Here is an 8,979-nt window from a genome sequence, read left to right as displayed (position 1 = left end):
CCTGTTGCTGAGAAATCACGCCGACACTCTCTGTTTTGGGCCTGGGTGCATTAGGTCTAGAGCACGGCCAAAACAACATTGAGACGCACCAGTGTATCTATTGTACCGATCTAACTCTGCTACATCCACTGAAGTTTGTTATACCGACAGAACTCTGCTATACCGGCCACGTCTTACTTCACTGCGGCCTGCAGTGAGCCGCACCAATCCGGATCGCTGTATCCGCTCCCTCGGTTGGTCAGGTGGGATGCCACGGTGACTCCCGGTTTGTTCATCGGGAAGCGAGGCAGGAAAGAAGCACGGTTTGAGCGCGCAACTTTGAATATCTGAAAACTTCAGCGATCGTACAAAGACACAAACCTCAGAACCAGGAAGGTTCCAACAACTGGTAACGTTACATTTAAGTTCCATGACACTAATAGAGTCAGCCTGATTGAACGTTACCTATACCAGAGAAACCATTGTCATAGAAGACCATTTTATGACAGCAAAGTGGTCATTTTCATTGGCGTGCTCCAGTGTACATGGAGGCAAAGATACCGTGAGCCAGCCTAAGGGAGTATTTGGTTAGGTTTTTGTCCGGCTGGTATCTGACAGGCTGGGCTCCAGTAGAACGCTGGTGTAGCTTCTCTGGAAGTTCATGTCCGATTTATGATTGTGGATATCTGCTACGAATTTCACCCTTTGCAATGTACAATGTTTCCACGTCCAAATCCACAGCAAAATCCTCACAATTTGGTGCGGAATTTATCCCTGCTAATAGCGTCCAGATTCACTGCGGAAAAGCATCCATAAGATTGGTTTAGAACATAAAGGGGTATTCCTGCCAGCAGGGGCGGATTGGCCATAGACCTTACGGGGAAATTTCACAGTGGGCCGTTGCCCAGGGGGCCGCCTGGGTCTTCCTCGCTGCCGGCCAGGGGAAGTATTTTGTGATGGACTGTGGCATTTGGCTTTGTTGGGGGCAGTATAATGGGCCACAATATGGTATCGCTGGCCCTGCCTTCCATCAGTTTGCACCCCGCTATAAAACGGGGCCACTTTTAGTATTTTTTTCAGAGCTACTTTAAGTTCCTAATCCGCCCCTGCCTGCCAGGATTTTAATATTGATGTCCAGGAGCGTAGCTATAGGGGGTGCAGAGGTAGCAGTCACTACCGGGCCCGGGAGCCTGAGGGGCCCAAAGACCCTTGTGCCGCATAAGAAGACACCAGTATTATATAAAGTGCATGCTGGTCAAGTTACACCTCTGGCTGGAGGGAAGGGGTTAGATCAAGAATTTGGCATGGGGGGTGACATTGCAGTTTTTGCCTCGGGCAGCAGGAGGGCTATGTGCTTCCCTGCCCCTGGCCACAAAACACAGAGGGAAGGGGGGGCCCAATCTGAACTCTTGCACCAGGGCCCATTAGTCCATGTTGATGGCCTATCATCAGACTGATGGAGTCTGATACCCTTGGGTCTTTTTATTTGGAACCATTTGCGTTTTCTCAACTACCAGCATCTCACTCTCCATGGTCTCCATGGTTTGCAGATCTCCAGAAGATGGTGGCACCCCAGTCATGACTAATGTTACTGATAATACTTTTCATTGAACATTTCCATTATCGTAGGTATAAGCTGGGATGTGACTATGTGCAGTCTTGAATTCTCTATGGGATATAGGCCTGGAGACTTTACCATAGATGCAAAATGTAAGGTCAGCAAATCCGAAGCCGCTAAGTATCGATCTTCTCGTTGCAGCTGCTGCTATTAAACAAGAGCCGTAGTTAAATGTCCTTTTTGCTGGGATAATTTATGACGGCAAATAACAGCAGAAGAGGCCACTTAATAATTGTCTCCGTGATGGGACTCGCGGGCGGCGATGCTGCCTCCATCTTTGTGCAGATCTTTTCATCACTTACTACATTATCTCTGTCTGAATTACAGAGGGCGCCGTAATACTTTATCAAATCCACCCTGGCTAGGCTACAAATATTCAACTCCTGGACACCCCCTTTAATGTGTTACAATTGGTTGAGAATAAAGAAACACAGCACTGAAAGAGTTAATAGATCATATTAAAGGGGTTGTGTCACCTCAGCAAATGGCATTTATTGTGTAGAGAAAGTTAAAGGGGTTCTTTAGTATCCAGAGGATAGCTTATCAGTTTAAACAAACTGCAGAACCCTTTTAATACAAGGCACTTACTAATGTATTGTGATTGTCCATATTGCCTCCTTTGCTGGCTGGATTCATTTTTCCATCACATTATACACTGCTTGTTTCCATGGTTACGACCACCCTGCAATCCATCCATGGTGGTCATGCTTGCACACTATAGGAAAAAGTGCCGGCCTCTCTGGTGACCAGGACAATGGGAGCGCACATAGGCTGGTGGTTTTTTTATGTAGTGTGCAAGCACGGCCACCGCTGCTGCTGGATTGCAGGGTGGTCATAACCCCTGGAAATGAGCAGTGTATAATGTGATGGAAAAATGGATCCAGCCAGCAAAGGAAGCAATATGGACAATCACAATACATTAGTAAGTGCCTTCTATTAACTTTCTCTACATAATACATGCCATTTGCTGAAGTGAGACAACCCTGTTGTAAATGTGTGAACGCTGTGGGTCCAAACACCGAGATGGATACGTGACCCCCTCGTTATGTGTGACCACCGCTCCCTTCACTTTTAATGGAACTGACAGAGATGGAGCTGAGTAAAGTAAAGAGGTGGATTCTATAGAATAAAAAAAAAAAAAAAATTAATATAAAGGTCATAAAAAACAATTACTGAAGAAACACGACCATACAGTATAATAATACACAACCTGTACAATATAATGATAAACTCATTTATAATGGTGGGAAATGAAAACTGATGTGGAATGGATGTTTTGCCTGCATTTTTACCAATATAAGGTATATATACCAAAAAACAGCACTTACATGAAGTACATACTAGAGACGAAAATGTTATGACTGACAGAAAAGGGAAAATAAGAAACCCTCAAGGGATTAAAAGGGTGTTCCTATCTGGGACACGGATGACATATTGGTAAGATATGCCATCAATGTCTGATAGGTGTGGTTCCCACCTCTGGGACCCGCTCGTATCTAGAGAACGGGGCCCCCGAAGTGCAGGAGAGCACATCACGCATGCGTCACTATCATCGTGACGGAAATAGCCAAGCCTTCTATCTCTCTTTTTCGGAACTCCTACAGCGAGAAGCAGAGGGTGGCCGCGCTTGCGCTGCTGTTCTCTGTTCACTTCGGGGGTCCCGTTCTGGAGATAGGATGGGGTCCCAGAGGTGGGAACCGCACCTATCTGACATTGGTGGCATATCTTACCAATATGTTATCCATGTCCCAAATAGGAATACCCCTTAAATGGGGCCCAGTCTTTCAGTTATTTATGATCTCGGCTGCCAAGAGGGACACAATGCGGCAGATTTATGAATACTGCTTAAAAGAGAAACTGTCTTCAAAGACCATCGCAACTAGTCACAGCTCAACTTTCATTTTTCAAGTGCAGAAAATTTAAATGAAAGCTGAGCTGTGACTGGTTGCTATGGGCAAAAAAAAAACAACACTTTTTTTTTAAGACAATTTCATAAATATCCCCAGTTGGCCTCATTTATCAAAACTGCCTAAAGCAGGTCTTGTTGTCCATAGCAACCAATTAAAGTACAGTTTCATTTTCCACAGCAGTTTAAGAAATAATGAAAGCCGAGCTTTGATTGGTTGCTATGAGTAAGAAATGAAAGCTGAGCTCTGATTGGTTGCTATGGGCAACAAGGCCACTTATTTTTGTTAGTTTTTAGTGTTGAGCGAACCCAAACTGTAAAGTTCGGGTCCATACCGAACTTTGCGAATTCGGGTACCAGGACCCGAACCTGAACTTTGCCGGAAAAGTTCGGGTTCGAGTTCGGTGTTCGGGCAGTTAGTAAAGCTTTTGAAAGGGTTGGTGACCTATAGTGATTTTTTGTACAATTTTTGTACCCCTGACACAAAAATATAATAGTTAATCCGTCTGTTAGTTTGGTGGGTGACCTATACCCATTTTTGGTGTGAGAGACACGTGCACTTTATACGTGACAGGGAAATTAATATAGTTAATCTGTCTGTTAGTTTGGTGGGTTACCTCAAAGAATTAGGAAAGCATCAAATAAGGTAAGGGACCTGGCCCTGGTCTTGGTGCTGGTGGAGCTCATGTTGCAAGGAGAGGACGTGGTCGATCTGTGCCAGCTATACGCCCAAATAAAACACCTTTCTCAAGTGCACGTAGGCGACAGAACGTTCAGCGTCATTTTGTAGGCCCAAATACCGGTGTACGAATGGTGAGGCCTTAACAAGTAGAGGCGGTAGAAGATTAGATGGCTGACAGTGCTTCCAGTTCCTTCACATTGTCTCCGACCCGGTCCCCTGCTGAAACCGCAGAGTTGGCACCTGCAGCCCATGAGAATCTGTCTTTCGCCTCACCCCCTTGCAAATCAGCCAAGCAGTCTGAGCCCCAAGTCAAGCAGCAGTCTCTTATGCTTTTTGATGACTCTGCTGGCGGGGTTTCCACCTAGCCCTGCCCCAGAAGAGGAAGAGAACTGATGCCCAACCACTTATGTTTCAGGATGTGGACAAGGGAGGACCACCGCAGCACGTCTCTGATGATGATGACGAAACACAGGTGCCAACTGCTGCAGCTTTCTGCCGTGTGCAGACCGGCAAGGAGGGCAGGGGTACAGAGTGGGTGGAAGATGATGTGGAGGATGATGAGGTCCTAGACCCCACATGGAATCAAGGTCATGCGAGTGACGTGTGTAGTTCGGAGAAAGAGGTGGTGGTTACACAGCGCCAGTCGCACAGCAAAAGAGGGAGCAGGGGGCAAAAGTAAAGTGGCCGTTCCCTAGCCAGTATGCCTGCTGCTGCCCACCGCACCCAGGGACTGAGCACACCAAAGAGTTCCCTGGCGTAGCAGTTCTTCAGACAATGTGCTGACGACAAGACGCAAGTGGTTTGCACGCTGCATAAATGTTCTAAACCTGAGCACCACCTGCATGACCAGGCATCTAAATGCAAAGCATGAGCTGCAGTGGAGTACACACCTGAAAAACCACAAAAGATCTCAGGCTCCTCTTGCTCCCTCTTCTGCTGCGGTCTCGGCCTCTTCCTCCCCCTCAGTGGCACCTGCCACCCCGCAAACAGAGGATCTGGCAGCAACACCACCACCTCCGTCACCAAGCATCTCCACACTGTCCCATGGAAGCGTTCAGCTCTCCATCTCCCAAACACTGGAGAGAAAGAGGAAGTACCTTCCTACCCACCCACGATCCCTGACCCTAAATGCCAGAATTTCTAAATTCCTGGCCTTTGAAATAGTGTCATTCCGTCTGGTGGAGACAGAGACTTTTAAAAACCTTATGGCGGTGGCTGTCCCACACTACTTTTCCAGGCGAGCCATCCCTGCCCTGCACAACCAAGTGGCGGACAAAATCAGGTAGGCACTGCGCAACGCCATCTGTAGCAAGGTCCACATAACTACCGATACGTGGACCAGTAAGCATGGGTAGGGACGTTATATCTTCCTAACTGCACACTGGGTAAATACAGTGGCGGCTCGGCCTGAGGCGGATAGCAGTTTGGCGCATAAGCACAGCCAGGGGGAAACGACAGCAGGCTGTTCTGAAACTCATCTGTTTGGGGGGAAAACCCAACACCACGCAGGAGCTGTGGACTGGCATGGAACAACAACGATGAGTGGTTGATGCCAGTGAGCCTCAAGCCCGCCCTGGTGGTGTGCGATAACGGGCGAAATCTCGTAGCAGCTCTAGCCAGTTTGACGCACATCCTTTGCCTGGCGCATGTGCTGAATTTGGTGGTGCAGAGGTTCCTGAAAAATTACCCTGATATGTCAGAGCTGCTGCAGAAAGTGTGGGCTGTCTGTGCGCGCTTTCGGCGTTCTCACCCTGCTGCTGCTCGCCTGTCTGCGCCGCAGTGTAACTTCGGCCTTCCCGCTCACCGCCTCATATGCAACGTGCCCACCAGGTGGAACTCCAACTTGCACATGCTGGAGAGACTGTGCGAGCAGCAGCAGGCCATAGTGGAGTTTCAGCTGCAGCACACATGTGTGAGTCGCTCTGCGGAACAGCACCACTTCACCACCAACGAGTGGGCCTCCATGCGGAACATGTGTGCCGTGTCGCGCTGTTTCGTGTACTCCACCAACATGGCCAGTGCTGATGACGCAGTCCTCAGAGTTACTATCCCACTTCTATGTCTGCAACACGCCAGACCTGCAGGGTATAGCGAAGTGAGGTCACGGTTATGGGCAATCGAGGGTTGCTCACTGTATTGGAGAACCCTGGGCAGGCACGTGGCAGTGAAGGAGAGGTAGACACGGTTCCTCTGGGGCACACTCTGAATATAGGGACCAGGCCTGATGGTGGATGAGGTGCCCTGGATGTTACGGGTATTTTGAGTGCCTGGGGCAAGGTCCCTGTTGGATTCGTGACGCCAGTGCCTTTGACGGTGGCACACCGGTTTATAGTAGGAATGATTGAGGTACACAGGTAGTATAGTGAACCAAACGTTACTTTACTGAACAGTCCAACTTTGTACAAGCAGGTGGTAACACAGTCCTTAAATCACAGTTTCACAAGTAGGCTTTCTCCACAAAATGGCAGGTATTAATTATGCAAGATACGCAGAGGGTAAATTCACAATGCACTCAGCAGCAGGTTGTACCTTTCCTCAGAAATAGTGTACACTGTTCTTTCTAGAACTCCTGTCTGGCTTTCTATCCCAAGGCCCGGATGCCCAAAGGGTGGCTTAAATCCTTGGTAATTATATCTTCCTCAGGTATTAATTAAATCCTTGCTTTACTTTCTACTGCATCTGCCCATCAGGGTTACTTATCTTTCCCTGGAATTTTCTTACTTGTTAGGTGGATGACTGTGGGTTTCTCCCAGGAGGTTCTGTCCTGCTACTGGGGTGACTTCAGAGCTAACTGAGGCTCTCTTGGCTTCAGGCAGGCTAGGTCTCCTCACTAGCCTCCTGGTCATAGCTAGCAGCCAGGGCTATCAAGCTGCATGTCAGGAGGAGGCTTCCTAACCTCTGTCTTCTCAGACTCCTGACTCTGCACACCCTCTCCCTGTCTGGGCCTGGACATTTATACTAGGGGCTCCCTATCTCCCTCTAGTGTCTGGGATGTCTAACTACACCCAACTAGGCCTGCTATTGCATCATACAGGGGTACATTGCATATAAAAACACATTAGAACATACATTAAATGCACAATTAAATATAACATTTCTGTCCCTTGTGAGTAGGAGTAACGCGCACACCAATTGACCCTTGTGTAGTGCCCACCCCTACCTAGTGGGACACTACATACCCCCACGCTATAACGTTGCCCGTCCTCGGCGCAACATGGAAGAGGCCCTGCCCAGCTGGATACTGCACCTGTAATAGAAAAATAATGCAAAGCAGGAAAACACATCTACATTTGCGAAAAATACATTATATGCATATATCAGGCAGTTCCACTGGCTTAGGAGCAAGTAATGGTGAAAAGGGGCGTCGTTCTCTTCTCTCAGGATAGCACAATGGGAACAGGGACGCTGATCTGGCACAGCGTAACAATAAATACCAGGATAGTCCATAATAATATTTTAAGTGAAAATTGTCCATGATAGAACAGTTGTAGTCCATAGAAAATGTAAAAACATTAAATAACAATTCTTGGAGGCTCAAAGCATATAAAATGAGTCCGTACCCAGGTTCTTTTTCTTCAGACAAGTAAGGATTTCCCAGACAGTAAAGCAAGAAGAATAGGATCACAGAGGCTCGCATATGGAGGAGTCCATCTCTGGGCACATTTCTTTAGAATAGTAGCAAAATCTCAGAGGCTCATGTGCATTTGAGTCTATCCCTGGGCCCAATTCTTGAAATTCAAGTTGCATAATAAAACAGCAGCACATAAAATAGTCCACATTATTTAAATGGCATATACATCAAAGTAAGCGCTGTAATACCCTCAATCAACCTGAAAAGGGGGTGAGAGGGTTAAAGGTGCAACATATGAAAATAGGCACAACTGGGTTTTCACTCTGAGAAAGCAGGCAGGAGGTCCTGTAAACAAGATGCCCTTGCTGCACGTGGTATTTCAGTGGTTTGCCGCCTCCACTGAGCCGTGGGTAACTGGCAGCAGCAACAGAGGGCCAAAACAACGAAGGACTCCTGTCCTGGAAGGGTTAAATCTTCTTTAGGATCCCTTGGCAAAATAAATCAAACATCAAGGGCCTAGCAGGCCAATTCACAGGGGCAAGTCATATCCACTAGGCATCTCAGTGGTGCTCCCTGGCTCCATTTGTATATTGGGCCTGTATTGAGAATCAACAGACGGATGTGCCCACAACACTGTATTGGGGGGGCAACTGCAGCATAAACGGACCCCTAATAGGTATAGGCCCCATAGGCCTAGGGGTGATCAAAGTTGCTGACCGCACCGGTGCAGGCATGACGATAGTGGGCTGCTGCACTGGCCTGGGTACCGCTGCTGCAAGCGGTCCGGTGGGTTCTTGGACGACTGGCTCTGTGCGCCGGTGCACAGCGTAAGAAGACCTCACGCAGGTGCCGATACTAAGGAGGGACGACTGGAAGGGACAGGTACTCTCACCTTAGACCCGGAGACGTCCGAGTCCTTAAGTCCACTTTCTTTTAGGTCAGGTGGAGTCTGGATCCTGGCGGAGGCAATCTGGCGCAGCTCCCGTAGTTTCATCTCCAGCCGCACGATCTGGTCGTCCAGGCTTTCGGAGTCGGGATCGCTGTTCTCCGCTGTCGCCGTCGGCACTTGTAAGGTGGGTGGCACGTCCTGCGCAGCCGCTGCAGGCTTAGGTGAGGCGTCCGCTTTTCTTCCTCTTCGGATATTCTCCAGGGCAGCTCAGAATCTCTCGGCATCTTGAAGTTCACGTACAGTCTTTTCCCTGCGAGGCAGCTCAGGTGAGGGC

The sequence above is a fragment of the Bufo gargarizans genome, chromosome 1 (assembly GCF_014858855.1).
Source record: "Bufo gargarizans isolate SCDJY-AF-19 chromosome 1, ASM1485885v1, whole genome shotgun sequence".
Taxonomy (NCBI): domain Eukaryota; kingdom Metazoa; phylum Chordata; class Amphibia; order Anura; family Bufonidae; genus Bufo; species Bufo gargarizans.
This window is presented reverse-complemented; position numbering follows the sequence as displayed.